This window comes from Felis catus, chromosome B1 (genome assembly GCF_018350175.1).
Source record: "Felis catus isolate Fca126 chromosome B1, F.catus_Fca126_mat1.0, whole genome shotgun sequence".
In the NCBI taxonomy this organism is placed as follows: domain Eukaryota; kingdom Metazoa; phylum Chordata; class Mammalia; order Carnivora; family Felidae; genus Felis; species Felis catus.
Window position 1 is genome coordinate 6,495,025 of NC_058371.1, and position 18,804 is coordinate 6,513,828.

General features: G+C 38.1%; 1 pseudogene; it reads left to right on the forward strand.

The window, feature by feature from the left end:
• The first annotated feature begins 483 nt into the window (after positions 1 to 483).
• The window catches only part of LOC101085534, a 67,600-nt pseudogene continuing 49,279 nt past the window's right edge, over positions 484 to 18,804 (forward strand).

Consider the following 18,804-nt stretch of genomic DNA (forward strand, 5'->3'; position numbering starts at 1 on the left):
AGATGAGGAGTTCTGGAAATGGATGATGGTGACGGTGTTAGAACAATATGAAAGTACTTAAAACCACTAAACTATACATTTAAAAATAGCTCAAATATTAAACTTTATGTTGCATGCATTTTACTATAATTTAAAAAATGAAACAAAAAAAAAGCACCTGGGTCATAGCTGAAGGTGACATAGTGACTAATTTTATGGAGGGTGCCTGAGGGGCAGAGTCTGTAGAAACTTTCTCTAGGGAAAAAAATGCTTGGTGGGGGCCATTTTTCTTGCTTTCTTTCTACCTAGCTGCTCTGATGCTGGCAGGTGCCTGACACTCTCTGTCTACCCTACTACCAATAGTCATCCTGCCCTGGTGTTCCCCTGCAGACTGCTGTGTCCAAATGGGTCGTCCAAAGAGGTTGATTTGGAGAGGCCTTCAAAGAGGCTCTCACCCCACCACATTGAGATGATGGCCTCTACTAGGACTGGTACCCCAACGAAATGGCTCCTACCCTGATGGAGGTAAGCTGCCCCTACCCACCAGCACAGCCACAACATACCTGGCTGGGCCTAACATCCAGTCACACTGGGAACGAGCTCTACCCAACTGCATGCACCAGTATATGCAGCTGGGCCTCTGATCCAGCCACATGAAGGGCCAGCACCTCCCACCATTTGCTTACAGCAATCATGGACAGTCATTTCCGCCAGTCAGGCCAGGATTCTGCACCCTTCCACTAGTCTGCATGCAGCACTCATGGCCCAGACACAAGAGCAGGGCATATGCAACCTCACAGGGCATAGCCCAGGAGCACCTGGTTTTGATGATCAGAGAGACTGTACCTCTGGAAAACTCCTTACGGTCTAGTAGACCTACATGACCTACCTGATACATAGAAGCAAACACAAAGACTCAGGCAAAATGAGGAGACACAGGGACATTCCTTCAAAAGGAAGGAATAGAACAAAACCTCAGAAAGAGGAGTAAATGAAATAGAGGTAAGCAATGTGCCCGACAAAGAGTTCAAATGAATCATCGTAAAATGCTCACCAAAGTTGGGAAAAGAATGAACGTAGTGAGAACTTCAACTAAGAGACAGAAAATTTAAAAAGTGGAGTGTAGTTTGAGTCTCAGTTCCCTTGCAGTGGGTACCTGGCCAGCCTGGGTGGGGCTGTGCTTGCCCCATGCCCCCCTCTAACTTCGCCTGCTCAGAGCTCCTCTACTTTTGGCAGCCAGAATGGAAGGGTAAGGACAGCACTCCCAGGCCAGGCATGGAAAGGCAGCTGAACCCATCCCCTGGCTACATTAGGCGCAAATGGCGCATGGAACCACCAGGACAGTTCTTGCCCATGCATGGAAACAACTTTGCACTCTTCTTCAGGACTCAGTACCAGCTACTTTGTAGTAGGTTTGGGGATAGGTCACCTCACATGGCAAGAGTCCATCCAGGACCAACCTCAGGCTTGAAGAGTTTATTCTGTGGAGCTACAGCTAAGTACAGGAGATGGAGTACATAAAACATCAAAGGTTTTGTAAGAAAAGATGCACTATCACAGTGGGAAAGGCCTTAGGAAGTACGGCTCACCGTCTACATTGTCATCAAAATAAAAATCTTCCTGCACTGACAGGAGACACACTGAGCTGGATCCAATTCATCACCCATATGACAATCAGAAGACCATCTCTGGGAGTGACTTCAAATTGAGGATCTTTCAGAGCCCACTCAGGCTCTAGGAGTGAATGACATCATGCAGTAGATAGCTTTGTCCAACATCTCGAATCAAGAACTTTGTCTCCATTTATCTTCTCTTAAAACTTCCTCTCCCTCTCCATGACCTGGCAATTCTCTGATCCAGAAATTTAAACTTTTTTTTTTCTTTACACAAAGATGGGCAAGAAATTGCTTATCTTGACTTGTTCTTCCCTTGTTCCTCCACTATAGGCTGTTTCAAACTGTGTCTTATTTTAACTAAAACTCACTGCTTTTTCAAGAATTCCAGCACAACCTCATACCCACTCACACCCATCTTCCAAACCCTGGCCACCTTAACTAACCTATCTGAGTGCTGGCTAGGTCAACATCTAGATAACACAAGTGAACCTGAGGTAGTTTTTGTTCCTGCCAGTGTAAGTACCTGGTGGGCCCATTCTGGACAATGGATGTAAAAAAGGGAATGATATCCACCAACAAGTGGACAAAATCACACTACGTCCTCCTATGATAGAGCAGTTTGGTATTGGGACACCTTCTTGGAAGCTCAGGATCTATTCTTTACCCGAATAAGGCTACTGGAGGGAAAATTTTCTCTTTATATTGAAAATAACAATGTCACTGAATCCTTCTGAGGTAACATACCAAAAAATACTATAACCAAACACTATGGTTTGATTCCATGAATACACCTTCAAACCTACTAGAGATGTTATAAATCAGTCCAGGACTAATTATCTTGATACAAATGTCTGTTTAGTCACTGAACAATATTTCTTTGCAGGCTGCACAAGTGACCCTGGAAAGAGTCTGCCCAATACCCAAGACTATATACATATATTCCATGCAAATGGAAACAAAAGGAAAACTAGAGTAGCAATACTTCTTTCAGACAAATAGACTTTAAAATAAAGACTATAACAAGAGACAGATAAGCACATTATATATTAGTAAAGGTATCAATATAACAAAAGGATATAACAATTATAAGTTTTTATGCAGCCAACATAGGAGCATCAAAATATATGAAACAAAGATTAACAGACATAAAAGGAAAAGTTGACAGTAATACAATAACGGTAGGGGACTCTAACACCCCACTTGCCTCAATGGATGGATTATCCAAGCAGAAAATCAAGAAGAAAACAGTGGCTTTGAAGGATGCACAAGACTACATGGAGTTAGCAGATACATACAGAACATTCTATCCCCAAACAGCAGAATATAAACTCTTTTCAAGTGCACATAGAACATTTCTAGGATAGATCACTTGTTAGGTTATTAGACCACAAGAAAAATCTCAATAAATTTAAGAACACTGAAATCATATCAAGCATGTTTTCTCATCAAATAGGTATGAAATTAGAAATTAATTACAGGGAAACAAACAGGAAAAAAAACACAAACACATGGAGACTAAGCAACATTCTACTAAACATCCAATGGCTCAACAAAAAAATGAAAGAATGAAAGAATATGCTGAAACAAGTGAAAATTTTCAAAATTTCACACATTTCAAAGCCTACAGGACACAGCATAAATAATTCTAAGAGGAGAGTTTATAGTAATATAGACCTACCTCAAGAAAAAATCCCAAAGAAATAATTTAACCTTACACCTAAAGTCACTAGAGAAGAAAGAACAAAATCCAAATTTAGTAGAAGGAAGGAAATAATAATGATTAGAGCATAAATAAAGGAAATAGAGGCTGTAAAAAAACCCAACTAAGAGCTGGTTCTTTGTAAAGATAAAATTAATAAAGCTTTATCCAGATCATCAAGGAAGAATACTCACCTATATAAAATCAGAAATCAAGTTAAAACTAACACCACAGTAATACCAAGGATTATAAGATACTATTACACACAGTTATATGCCAACAAATTGGAAAACCTAAAGTATGAATAAATTCCTAGAATCATTCAACCTTCTAAGACTGAACCAGAAGCAAATAGAAAATCTGAACAGATGTATTACTAGTAATTAAATTAAATTAGTGATAAAAATATTTCTAACAAACAAAAGTCCAAAACTAGACAGCTTTGGAAGTGAATTCTAACATTTTAAAAAAGAGTTAATACCTACCCTTTTCAAACGATTCCAAAACTTGAACAGAAATTTAGTCTCATGCCTGTTAGAAGATCCATCATCAAGAAGACAAGAGATAAATGCTGGAGAGGATGTGGAGAAAAGGGAACACTTGTGCACTGTTGGTTGGATTGTAAACTGGTACAGCCACCATGGAAAACAGTATGGAGGATCCTCAAAAAAATAAAAATAGAACTATGTATAATCCAGGAATTTCACTTCTGGGAATATATCCATAGGAAACAAAGTAGTAACTTGAAAAGATAACTGCACCCCCGATTTACAGCAGCATCATTTAGAATAGCCAAGACATGGAAAAACTTAAGTGTTCATCAATGACTGAATATATATATATATATTTTTTTATATTATAAAACTTATATTTTATATTATAAAATATATATATTTAAATATATATTTAGTATAATGCACTGAAGCTTCATCAATGTTGTCACAAATGGCAAAATTTCCTCATTTTTTATGACTGAATATTTCCTTGTATGTATGTGTGTATATATATGTGTGTGTATATATATATATATAAAGCTTCTTCATATATATATACATACATTTATATTTTTATTTATATAAAGCTCCTATATATATACATACACATATATACATATATATATATACATATATATATATACACACACACACATACATACACACACATAAAAGGAAATATTCATTCATAAAAAAATGAGGAAATTTTGCCATTTGTGACAACATTGATGAAGCTTCAGTGCATTATAGTAAGTGAAATGAGTCAGAGAAAAATACTGTATGATTTCACTTACATGTGGAATCTAAAAAAAAAATCATAGACAAAGAGAGATTTGTGGTTACAGCCAGGGGTTGGAGGAAGGGGGGGAGTTGGAAGTTGGTGAAAAGTTACAAACTTCCAGTTAGAAGAAATAAGGACAACATGAGACTATAATTAACACTGCTGTATGATATATATGAAAATTGTTAAAGGAGCATATTCTAAGAATTCTCATTACATGTGGAAATTTTTTTTTATTGTCTGTTTAGGAGATGATGGATGTTAACCAAACCGATAGTGGTAATCGTTTACAATGTATGCAAGTTAAACCATTTTTCTGTACACCTTAAACTTACACAGTGTTACATGGAAAACATATATTAAAGTTAGACAGTAAAAATATATAAAAACAAAAAATTAGGTACGAAAGTGAATATTCAAAACCCATGGAAGTGAGGACTATGAAGTTTAAGTTTCACAAACTTTATGGATCATGTGCCTCTGCCCTCACATAAGTGCAAATAATTAATTAACATCATTTCCGTTTGTTTGTAAGACTAAAAGATTATAAATTACTTAAATGTCCGCCAATAAAGACTGGTTACCTAAACTAGGGTTCATTTACACAAGGGACGACCATGCAGTGATTTTAGAGTTTTGGAAGCCCTGGATGTAATAAAATCAAAGAGGCCTCAAAAGAGATGGTCAAAACAAACACAAACTCAAGGCACACAAGAACATATAGAACATATGATTTGTGTCAAAGAAAGGGTGAGGAGTCAGCTCCAACCAGCCTCACTGGTGTTCTGTTTCTAGTGAATGGTGGGGTTATGACGTAGAAGTCTGCCTGGGCAGAGGGGTGGACCACAATACAGAGGCAGCAAGGCTCTCTCAGGTCTCAAATCAGGAAGACCTGCACCCCATGGCATTCTCGTGAAACTGTGCCACTGTCTTGACTGCACATGAGAAAGACTGCTGGTTAGAATGACTATCTATGTGCTTCAAATAGGAATTTGATTTGCCAAGGTCTGAGTACTGGTAGCTGCAAAGTCCTCCCTTCTCTGTCACAGTCTGATTCCCAGTGGTCAAGCCCCACAGATTCCCCCACAATCCCTGAGGGGCAAGCCTGGAGTGACCCACCCCCAAGAAGTGACCCATGATGTTGGAAAGTTCTCTTTTCCCACTGGAGGAACCATAGGCTCAGGCGAGTACTCCTGGTATACTGCTGCACTGACCTGAGGGGGGGCACTGTGGTCAGCATGTAGCTACTCCTTTTACCCTTATAATGTGGTCTCATTCTCTGTGATGAAGGGGGGATATGAAGAACTAATTCATAACCCCATTCACTGCTGAGGGTGACTCCTGGCCTTGCCTGGCGAGAAAGCTTAGCCTGAGCACTTAGAGAACTACTTTTCCCAGCAGCACTCGAATAAAGCACCTGCCTAGTGGCTCTGCCACCTACAGAGCCAACCCGGTGACACAGTCTAGCCTAAGAGTTTGGTGTATAGGTATGCCTGATTAGTTTGTCAGTGTTGGGGTCTGTTGTATGCCTTCCCCCAACCCAGGCAAAGAAGCTGATCCATAGTTTTGCCCACTGCACCAACCCTGCTAACTGTGATCCATAATCAGAGTTTCCAGGAATCATAATGTCTCCCACCTTACAGCTCTGACTAAAGTAGAACTTGAGTGGAGAACCCAGACAACAGCTCTGTGCATTCAGAGCCAAGATGGTAGCCCCGTCTATCGAGGGAGCATAGCGCACAGGTCTCTCTGATTTGATAATTAAGCAATAAACCTTGTCGGTCCTGGAGCCTTTTCTGCAGTCTCAAGTTGGCATAAAATCTAGTTTACAGCTCTGGCCAAAGCTGAACACAGTTTCCAGCCCGACCAGACCAGAAAAGCTAACCAGAGCTCCTTGAAATCTGTGTAACTTATTTTGGAACTTTGATTATAGCAGCACATGAGCAGAGAGCCTGGCAAGTGTCACTATGCCCATGCAGTCCAAGGAACTCGGTGCCCATCAGTCCAAGGCACTCGGTGACCATCAGTCCAGGGATCTTGGTGCATAGTCCTCCATAATGTTATCCCACAATAAAAGCCTTGCCAGCCTTAAGGCCTGAACAAGGGCCCTACTAGAAAGGAAAATTAATTGTAGCCCCACTGATTTCTACATTTCACCCCACCCAACCATGGAACCTAAGCAGAGCACACAGGAGCTGAATAGTGCATCTCATAGCTGTGCTTACAGTGGCACTTAAGGAGAGAGCACAGCCCGTGACTTTATCTGCGTGCAAAACAAAACCAGTGACCCCATCTGGCCAGGAAATTCAGTGCAAAATCTTGCCTGATTTGGGTACCCAAACACTGAGATGTGCAGGCATTCAGGCGCATTCTGCTTCCCTGCCAGGGTAGGAGAGTTAATTCGTAGCCCCACCTGCTATTAATTATTGATCCGATGCCAACGGTCTAGGAAGCCTGACCAGAGAATGCAGGCAATTGCATAATTCTTCAACGGTCATGCTTGGGCAGGGAATAAAGCCATCAGGACTGTACAATTGTTATCGTTCAGTGGCATCAACCCCAAATCAAAAGCTCAGGCAGTGGCTTCACCCCAAAATGGACCCAATACAAGTCGCAAATGTCTACAGATGTTAACAGCAGAAAAATCCAGAAACCTAAGCTTAGCAGACTAGTGAAGAATGCCAAAGTGAAACTGTAAATTCTCAAAGAAGAGACTGCTTACTGAAGTACGCAGACACAAAAGTAAGTAATCAAAGATCATGGAAAATTGGGTTAACATTACATCCCCAAAGGAAACTAGTAAAGCACCAATGGCTGACCCTAAAGAAATACAGACCTATGAACTGACAAAGAATTCAGAATAAATCCCTTCTAGAAGTCTAGTAACCTACAAGAACACACAGACAACTGGGGTGCCTGGGTGGCGCAGTCGGTTAAGCGTCCGACTTCAGCCAGGTCATGATCTCGCGGTCCATGAGTTCGAGCCCCGCTCAGGCTCTGGGCTGATGGCTCAGAGCCTGGAGCCTGTTTCTGATTCTGTGTCTCCCTCTCTCTCTGCCCCTCCCCCGTTCATGCTCTGTCTCTCTCTGTCCCAAAAATAAATAAATGTTGGAAAAAAAAATTTTTTTTAAATAAAAAAAAAAAGAACACACAGACAACTAAATGAAATTAGGAAAACAATGCATGAACAAAATGAGAAATTCAACAAAGAAATAAAAGTCTCTCACTCACACACACACACACACACACACACACACACACACACACACGTATACACCAGAAATCCTAGAGCTTAAGAATATGAGTCAACTAAAGAATGCAAGAGAGTATCAATAGCAAAGCTGACCATGAATAAGAATTAGTAATCTAGAAGATAGGACATTGAAAAATTATCCAGAGGAACAAAAAGAAAAAAAATTAAGTAAATAAAGTCTACAAAACTTATGAGACAAAATACAAAGATATATTATATGCACTATGAGTATCACACAAGGAGAAGAGAAAGAAAAATAACCAAACTATATTTAAAGCAATAATTGCTGATAATTCTCTAATCCTGAAGGGAGAAATGAGCATGCAGATACATGAAGCCCTAAAGTTCCTAATAAGTTGAACCTGAATAAGGCTACAGGGGGAAAACAATGTAATTAAATTGCAAAAAAAAGGTCAAACACAAAGAGAAAATTAAGAAAGCAGCAAAAGAAAAATGTCACTTACATACAAGGGATACCCCATAAGAACATGCATGGATTTCTCAACAGAAACTTTTCAGGCCAAGAGAATATGGGATGATATATTCAAAATAATAAAAGAATAAAAAAAACCTGTCAACCAAGAATACCAAACCTGGCAAAGTTGCCTTTCAGAAATAAAGAGAAATAAGGACTTTTCCAAACAAAGAGAAACTTATGGAGTTAATTACTAAGACACCTGCCTTTGAAGTATGTTAAAGGGAGTTATTCGAATGAAACTAAAAGGATACTGTTCTCATTAAAATATATAAAGGTGGTATAAATCTCACTGTTCATGGTCGATATATTGTCAAAGACAAATTCTCAAATAGGTAACGGTGGTGTGTAATTCATTTAAAACTTTAAAATTAAAAAACATATTAAAAATAACCATCACTACAATAATTTGTTATGGGATACATATTTTTTTAATATGTAAACTACAGTATTATAACCTAAAATGTGAGAAGAGGGAGAAGCAAAAGTATAAAATTTCTATTAAAGTTAAATTGTTATCAATTTAAAACAAATGCTATAATTTTTAAATATCTGGGGCACCTGGGTAGCTCAGTCAGTTGAGCGTCTGACTTCGGCTCAGGCCATGATCTTACAGCTCGTGAGTTTGAGCCCTGTGTCAAGCTCTGTGCTGACAGCTCTAAGCCTGGAGCCTGCTTCAGATTCTGTATCTCCCTCTCTCTCTGCTCCCAACCCACTTGCATTCTCTGTCTCTCTCAAAAATAAATAAACATTAAAAAATATATATCTTATGTAAACCTCATGATAACCACAAGAGAATTATACGAAAGAACATGGTAAAGAAGTCAAATCATACTGATACCAAAAGCCATCAAATTACAAAAGACAGCAAGATAAGAAGGAACAATTAATATACAAAACAGGCAGAAAACATTAAAAAGTGGCAATATTAAGTCCTTACATATTAATAATTTTAAAATATAAATGGATTAAATTCTCCAATCAAAAGTCATTGAATAGCTGACAGAATTTTAAAAAGATAGATATGTTGTCTACAAGAGACCAAACTTATACTTAAAGAAACAAAGTCCAAGAGTGAATAGATAGGAAAAAAAAAACCTTTCAACGAAATGGTAACAACAGCAAAAAAGATAGACATAGTCATACCGTTTTCAGACAAAATAGAATTTAAATTAAAAATGGTAAAAAGGTGGAGCACCTGGGTCGCTCAGTCGGTTAAGCGTCCAACTTTGGCCTAGGTCATGATCTTGCTGTTCCCAAGTTCGAGCCCCGTGTTGGGGCTCTGTGCTGACAGCTCAGAGCCTGGAGCCTGCTTCAGATTCTGTGTGTGTGTGTGTGTGTGTGTCTCTCTCTGCCCCTCCCCTGCTCATGCTCGCTCGTGCTCTCTCTCTCTCTCTCTCTCTCTCAAAACTAAATAAACATTTTTAAAAATGGTAAAAAGACACTAGAGAAGTTCTAAGAATACCAATTTAGTTCATTTATACTGTTTTATGTATGAAAAATAGAGATTTATGATAAGGTATTTTTCTGAATAAATATTAAAGGGTTTTTCTGGTAAAAATAAATGGCAAAAAGAGACAAAGAAGGTCATTATGAAGTTATAAAGGGGTCAATCCACTCAGAAGATGTAACAATTGTAAATGTTGATGTTCCCAACATCAGAGCACCTAAATTGATAAAGCAATACTAACAGATCTAAAAGGAGAAATAGACAGCAATACAATAACAGCTTAGGAATAAAATGCCCCATTTACAAAACATGCATAATCATCCAGACAGATAATCAGCTGTGAAAAGAGGATTTGAATAACACTATAAACCAAATAGGCCTAACACACACATACAGAACATTCTATCCAACAACAGAATATACATTCTTCTCAAACACATATGGAACATTTTTTTTTAGGATAGACCATATGTTAGGTCATATAACAATTAGTAGCAAACTCAAGAAGTTAAAATTATACCAAATATGGACCATACTAGACCGTACCAACCATAGTGATTATAAACCAGAAATCAATAACAAGAGAAAATCAAAACAAGAGAAAACTCATGAATACATGTAAATTAGCAGTTTCCTGAACAACCACTGGATCAAGGAAGAAGCTAAAAGGGAAATAAAAAACATTTGAAACAAATAAAAATGGAAACATCCCAAAACTTATGGGATGCAGCAAACATAGTTCTAAGAAGGAGGTTTATAGCTATAAACACATACATCAAGAAAATGGAAAGATCTTAAACAATAAACTTAATTTTACACCAAAAGTAACTAGAAGAATAACAACAAAACAGGCCCAAATTAGGAGAAGGAAGGAAATGATCGTGATTAGATCAGAAATAAATAAAATTCAGAACAGAAAAATTAAAAAAAAAATTAACAATTGGTTCCTTTAACAATTGTAAAGGTAAACAAAATTTGCAAACCTTTATCTAGATTAACCAAGGAAAAAAGAGAGAGGATCCAAATCAACAAAGTTATAAATGGAGAAGAAAACATTACAACTGATACCACCAAAGAGTCTAAAGAAGCTACTATGAAAAACTATATGCCAACAACTGAATAACCTAAAAGAAGTGGAAACATTTTAGAACCATATAACCTACCAAGACTTATTCAGGAAGAAATATAAAATCTGAATACAACAATTACTAGTAAAAAGATTGAATCTGTAATAAAAAATTTTCCAGTGAAGAAAGCCCAGAACCAGATAGGTTCACTGGTGAATTTTAACAACTATTTAAAGAAGATTTAAACCAATCTTTCTCAACTTTTTCCAAAAAATTGGAGAGAATTGGAGTTTGAAACTCATTTTTGGAGGCCAGCATTACCCAGATACCAATGCCAGAAAAGGACACTATCCAAAAACTTCAGGCCTAATTAATATAAATGCAAAGATTTTCAAAAAATACTGGCAAACCTAATTTAGTAGCTTGAAAAGCATCATTCACCGTGACCAACTGCTATTTATCTATTGGATACAAGCATGGCTTAATATGTAAATCAATGGAGTATATTACATTAAGGGAATGAAAGAAAAAAACTCCTATGGTCACCTCAATAGACACAGAAAAAGCATATGACAACATTCAACATGCACTCATGTTAAAAAATCTCAACAGACTAGAGCTGGAATGTATATTACTATGATAAAGGCTGTGCAAGACAAGCCCACAGCTGAAATTATACCTAATGGTGAAAGGCTGAAAGCTTCTGCTATAAGATCAGGAGCAAGACAAGGGTGCTCACTCTTGCCACTTTTTTTTTATTTAAAAAAAAATTTTTTTTAATGTTTATTTATTCTTGAGACAGAGACAGAGCACGAATAGGGGAGGGGCAGAGAGAGAGGGAGACAGAATCTGAAACAGGCTTCAGGCTCCAAGCTGTCAGCACAGAGCCCAATGCAGGGCTCAAAGCCATGAACTGTGAGATCATGACCTGAGCTGAAGTCAGTTGCCACCTCTATTCAACACTTCACTGGAAACTCTGGCTAGAGCAATCTGGCAAGGAAATTAAAGTCATCAAATTAAAGTCATCAAAATTAATAAAGAATAAGTAAAATTGTTTCTATTTTGACTACTGACTATTCACTATTTACTATTCACTATTTTACTATTGACATGATTTTATATACAGAATGTCCTATATTCCGATTAAAAACTTAGATATAATTGGGGCACCTGGGTGGCTCAGTCAGTTAAGCATCTGACTTCAGCTTGGATCATGATCTTGCAGTTCATGGGTTCAAGCTCCGTGTTGGGCTCTGTGCTGACAGCTCAGAGCCTGGAGCCTGCTTCAGATTCTGTGTCTCCCTCTCTCTCTGCCCCTTCCCTGCTCGCTCTCTCTCTCTCTCTCTCAAAAATAAACATTAAAAAGAAAACACTTAGATATAATCAATAAATTAAGTAAAGTTGCAGGATACAAAATTAACATACAATAATCAAGACTGTAGGGGTGCCTGGGTGGCTCAGTCCATTAAGCATCCAACTTTGGCTCAGGTCATGATCTCATGGTTCATGTGTTCGAGCCCCACATCAGGCTCTGTACTGATGGCTCAGAGCCTGGAGTCTACTTTGGATTCTGTGCCTCCCTCTCTCTATCCCCTTCCCCTGCTCGCTCTCGCTCTCTCTCTCTCTCTCTCTCTCTCTCTCTCTTTCAAAAATAAATAAGCATTAAAAATTTCCTTTTAAATGTCAGGAGTGTACACAGGTGACTTCATGAGTCAGTTGGTTAAGCATCCAACTCTTGATTTCATCTCAGGACATGATCTCACGATCATGAGATCAAGCCCCCACATCAGGCTCTGAACTGACAGGGCAGAGCCTGGTTGGGATTCTCTGTCTGTCTCTCTCTCTCAATACATACATATATATACACACACACACATACATACATACATACATACATACATACATACAAACTTTGAAAAATTCTAGGAGTGTTTCCATACACTGATGAAGAACAATCTTGTAAAAAAGATAAGAGAAGATCCAATTTACAATAGCAATAAAAATAATAAAATGTTTAGAATCAATTTAACCAAGGACGTCAAAGTTTTCCTTTGAATATTACAAAACATTAATGAAAAAAATCAAAGACACAAATAAGCAAAAAGGTATCCAGTGTTTTTGGTTAGAACAATTAATATTGTCAATATGTCCACACTACCCAAAGCCATGTATAGACAAAATGCAGTCTTTATTAAGAATCCAATGCCATTTTTTTACAGAAATAGCAAAAAAATCCTAAAATTTGTGCAAAACCACAAAAGACCCTGGATAGCCAAAACAATACTCAGAAAGAAAAACAAATCAGGAAGCATAACACTTACTGATTTCAAATTGTTTTATAAAGCTTTGGTAATCAAAACAGTATGCCATTGGCATAAAAGCAGACACACCAATGGAACAGAATTGAGGGCCCAGAAATAAACCTATGCATGTATGTCAAGTATTATTTGACAAGGATATCAAGATTTCTTAACAGAGAAAAGAGTCATTTCAATAAATGGTGCTGAGAAAATTAGATATTCACATATGAAAGAATGAAATTATACCCGTTTTTTTGCACCACTAAAATAAACTCAAGATCTGACACAAGAACAGACACTCAGATCAATGGAATAGAATAGAGAACCCAGAAATGGACCCACAAACGTATGGCCAACTCATCTTTGACAAAGCAAGAAAGAATATCCAATGGAACAAAGACAGTCTCTGTACTGGGAAAACTGGACAGCAACATGCAGAAGAATGAACCTGGAACACTTTCTTTCACCATACACAAAAATAAACTCAAAGTGTATGAAAGACCTGAATGTAAGACAGGAAGCCATCAAAATCCTCGAGGAGAAAGCAGGAAAAAACCTCTTTGATCTTGCCTGCAGCAACTTCTTACTCAACACATCTCTGGAAGCAAGGGAAACAAAAGCAAAAATGAACTACTGGGACCTCATCAAAATAAAAAGCTTCTGCACAGCAAAGGAAACCATTAGCAAAACTAAAAGGCAACTGACAGAATGGGAGAAGATATTTGCAAATGACATATCAGATAAAGGGTTAGTATCCAAAATCTACAAAGAACTTATCAAACCCCACACCCAAAAAACAATCCAGTGAAGAAATGGGCGAAAGACATGAATAGACACTTCTCCACGGAAAACATCCCGATGGCCAACCGACAGATGAAAAAATGCTCCACATCACTCATCATCAGGGAAATACAAATCAAAACCACAATGAGATACCACCTGACACCTGTCAGAATGGCTAACATCAACAACTCAGGCAACGACAGATGTTGGTGAGAATGCAGAAAAAGAGGATCTCTTTTGCATTGTTGGTGGCAATGTAAGTAGGTGCAGCCACTCTGGAAAACAGTATGGAGGTTCCTCAAAAAACTTAAACTAGAACTACGCTACGACCCAGCAATTGCACTGCTAGGCATTTATCCAAGGGATACAGGTGTGGTGTTTCGAAGGGACACATGCACCCCCATGTTTATAGCAACACTATCAACAATAGCCAAAGTATGAAAGAGCCCAAATGTCCATTGATGGATGAATGGATAAAGAAGATGTGGTGTATATATACAATGGAGTATCACTTGGCAATCAAAAAGAATGAAATCTTGCCATTTGCAACTATGTGGATGGAACTGGAGGGTATTATGCTAAGTGAAATGAGTTAGTCAGAGAAAGACAAAAATCATATGACTTCACTCATATGAGGACTTTAAGAGACGAAACAGATGAACATAAGGGAAGGGAAACAAAAATAATATAAATACAGGGAGGGAGACAAAACAAAACAGACTCATAAATATGGAGAACAAACTGAGGGTTGCTGGATGGGTTGTGGAAGGGGGGATGGGCTAAATGGGTAAGGGGCATTAAGGAATTTACTCCTGAAGTCATTGCTTCACTACATACTAACCAATTTGGATGTAAATCTTAAAAAATAAAAAAAAGTTAAATTATGTAAATAAATAAACTCAAGATGAATTAAAGACTCAAACTATAAAACACTGAAGACAATATAGGAAAAAAGTTCCTTGACATGGGCCTTGGCAGTGTTTCTTTTTTTTTTTTTTTTGACATAACACAAACAACAAAATAAAAAATAACATAGTGTACTATATCAAACTAAAAAGCTTCTGAGAAGCAGAAGAAATAATCAACAAAATGAAAACACAATCTACAACATGGGGAAAAAATTACAAGCCATGTATGTGATAAGTTGCTAAAATTTAAAATACATAAAAGAATGCATACATTTCAACCTCAGAAAAATAAATAAAAGAATTAAAATATGGGCAAAGAACCTGAATAGACAATTTTCAAAAGAAGATATTCAAATGGTCAATAAGTACATAAATAGGTTCAAGGTCACTAATCATTGGGGAAATGCAAATCAAAACCACAATGAGGAATCACCTCATGCCTGTCAGCATGACTATTATTAAAAAGAGAACAGGGGCATCTGTGTCGCTCAGTTGGTTAAGTGTCCAACTTTGGCTCGGGTCATAATCTCACCATTCATGAGTTTGAGCCCCACATAGGGCTCACTGCTGTCAGCACAGAGCCCACTTCACATCCTCTGTACCCATCTCTATCTGCTCCTCCCCTGCTCACACATGCTGTCTCTCAAAAATAAACATTAAAAGGAAAAAGACAATTTGAGCCCTGTGTTGGGCTCTGTGCTGACAGCTCAGAGCCTGGAGCCTGCTTTAGATTCTGTCTCCCTGCCTCTTTCTCTCCCCTCCCCCCACTCGTGCTCTGTCTCTGTCTCTCTCAAAAACTAAACATAAAAAAAATTTTTTTTAAAAGGCAAGACAACAAATGCTGGTGAGAATATGGACAAAAGGGAATCCTTAGGCATTGGTGCTGGGATTATAAATGGAGGCTACTAAAAACATTTAAAATAAAATTATTGTATGATCCAGGATATAAACTGGGGATATATCTGAAGGAAAAACATCACTACGGTGAAGAGATATTTGTACCCCCTACTCTGACTGCAGCATTATTTACAGTAGCCAAAACATGGAAACAACCTAAGTGTTCATCAAGAGATGAAAGGATAAAGAAATTGTCGTGTACACACATACAACGGAATACTATTCGGCCATGAAAGGTGCAGAAACCCTCCCAATTGTGACAACATGGCTGGAACCTTGACAGTATTCTGCTAAGTCAAATAGGTGGAACAGAGAAAGAAAAACACCATATGATCTCGCTTTCGTGTGAAATCTAAAAGCCACCATAAAACAACAAACAAAACTCAAACTGCTATCTGACTTCCAAAAAAGATGGCCAAGTAAAAGGATCCTAAGCTCACTTCCTCCCACAGATACACCTACCCAACACCCACATCAGTGTAAATAAGCCAGAGAATGACCCAAGGCCTGGCAGAGAAGACTCTTCACAGCTAAAGAGAAGAGGCCGCATCAAAAAAATGGTAGAAAGAGCGAGAAGGGGTCAGGAACCAAACTGATCCCTGAGGCTGTCTACAGGAGGGAGGGATACTGCAAGGACAGAGAAGGGAGAGGATCAGACCCTGAGCCAGACACTCCAGGCAAGGGGGGCCTACACTGGAAGACAAATTCCCATAATATTTGGTTTTGAAAACCGGAGGGATTTGACTTCATGAGTTCTTACAATTAGTGGGGCTTTAATGCCAGGGACTTTAAAAATCAGCAGACTGGGCTACGGGAGAGCAGGAAGTGATAGGAAACTGAGTCCCCGCCCTTAAACAGACAGAGTAACAAACAACCCCACTGAGATAACAACATAGAAGCAGTAGTAAGAAAAGTGCCTGGGCTATAAGGGAAATAGATTTATTTACTAACCTAGAATATGTGCTGGAGGAGCAGGGATCTTTAGGAGACTTCTCTAAGGACAAAAGAACTGGCAGGCACTATTTTCCTCCCTGCCCCCCAGCCTAGATACATGGGGACCAGTGGGAACCAGCGTCAACACATTCCATCTCGCTTGCCAAAAGCATGCTCTGCCGGTGTGCTCCCGTGGGCCCACCTCCTCTAACCTGCACTCAGCAGTTCAATGTGGGGAAGGAAACAGAAATCCATACCCAGGAGGCACAGAGAAGCTCCAAGAAAATCAACCCAAGGAGGTCTACGCCAAGACACAATGTGATTAAAATGGCAAGAAGTAGTGATAAAAGAGAATTTTTTAAAAGGCGAGAGACAACAAAACAGTTACGTGCAAGAGAAACTCCATAAGGCTATCAGTTGAGTTTTCAGCAGAAACTTTGCAGGCCAAAAGAGAACAGCATGATTTATTCAAAGCACTGAAATGAAAAAACCTGCAACAAAGAATATCCTATCCAGCAAAGCTATCATTCAGAATAGAGAGATACAGAGTTTCCCAAACAAAAGTTAGAGGCCTTATGAATGATAAAGTAGCCTTATTAGAAACGTTAAATGGGATTCTGAGTGGAAAGGAATGACAATAAGACCAAGAAAAACAGGAAGCACAAAGCACTAAAATTAAGTACATCTACAACAATCACTCAAGGGAGTCACAAAATAAAAGAAGGCAAAGTATGACCACAGATGCCTAAACTATGTATGGCAGAGGAGTAAAAATGTAATGCTTTCATTTTTTAAGTTTTTATTTAAATTAGTTAACATACAGTGTACTCTTAGTTTCAGGTGTACAATATAGTGATTCAACACTTCCATACAATACCCGGTGATCACAACAAGTGTACTCCTTAATCCCCATCACCTATTTAATCCACCCCTCAACTTTCTCATAACCATCAGTTTATTCTCTATAGTTAGGAGTCTGTTTAGTGGTTTGCCTCTCTTTTTCCCTTTACTCATTTGTTTCTTCAACTCCACATGAGTGAAATCATATGGTATTTGTCTTTCTTTGACTGACTTACTTTGCTTACCATTACATTCTCTAGCTCCATTCATGTTGTTGCAAATGGCAAGATTTCGTTCCTTTTTCTGGCTGCATAATATTCCATTGTGTATATATACTACACTTTATTCTTTATTCATTCATTAGTTGATTGACATTTGGGCTATTTCCATTATTTGGCTATTGCTATAAATATCAGGGTGCATGTGTCCCTTTGAATCATTATTTTTGTATCCTTTTGGTAAATATCTGGTACTGCAATTATTGAATCATAGGATAGTTCTATTTTTAACTTTGTGAGAAACCTCCATACTGTTTTCCAGAGTGGCTGCACCAGTTTGCATTCTCACCAACTCATAAGGGTTCACCTTTCTCCACATCCTTGTCAATACCTTATGTTGTTAATTTTACCCATTCTGACAGATGTGAGATGGTATCTCAATGTAGTTTTGATTTGTATTTCCCTGGTGATCAGTGACATTGAGCATCTTTTCATATGGCAGTTGGCCATCTGTATGTCTTCTTTAGAAAAATGTCTATTCATGTCTTCTGCCCATTTTTTAGTTGAATTATTTGGTTTTCGGTTGTTGAGTTTTATAAGTTCATTATATATTTTGGATACTAATCCTTTATCAGACATATCATTTGCAAATATCTTCTTGCATTCTGTAGGTTGTCTTTTAGTTTTGTAGAAACTATGCAGAAGCTTTTCATCTTGATGAAGTGCCAATAGTTTAATTTTGCTTTTGTTTCCCTTGCCTCAGGAGACATATCTAGAAAGAAGTTGCTAAGCCGATGTCAAAGAAGTTACTGCCTGTGTTCTCTTCCAGGATTTTTATGGACCCAGGTTTCACATTTAGGTCTTTAATCCATTTTGAATTTATTTTTTGCATGGTGTAATAAAGTAGTCCAGTTTCATTCATTTGTATGTTGCTGTCCAATTTTCCCAACACTATCTGTTGAAGACACTGTCTTCTTCCCATTGGATACTCTTTCCTGCTTTGTCAAAGATTAATTGACCATATAGTTTTTGGGTTTATTTCTGGGTTTTCTATTCTGCTCCATTGATCTATGTGTCTTTTTTGTGCGTGTATCATGCTGATCACTACAGC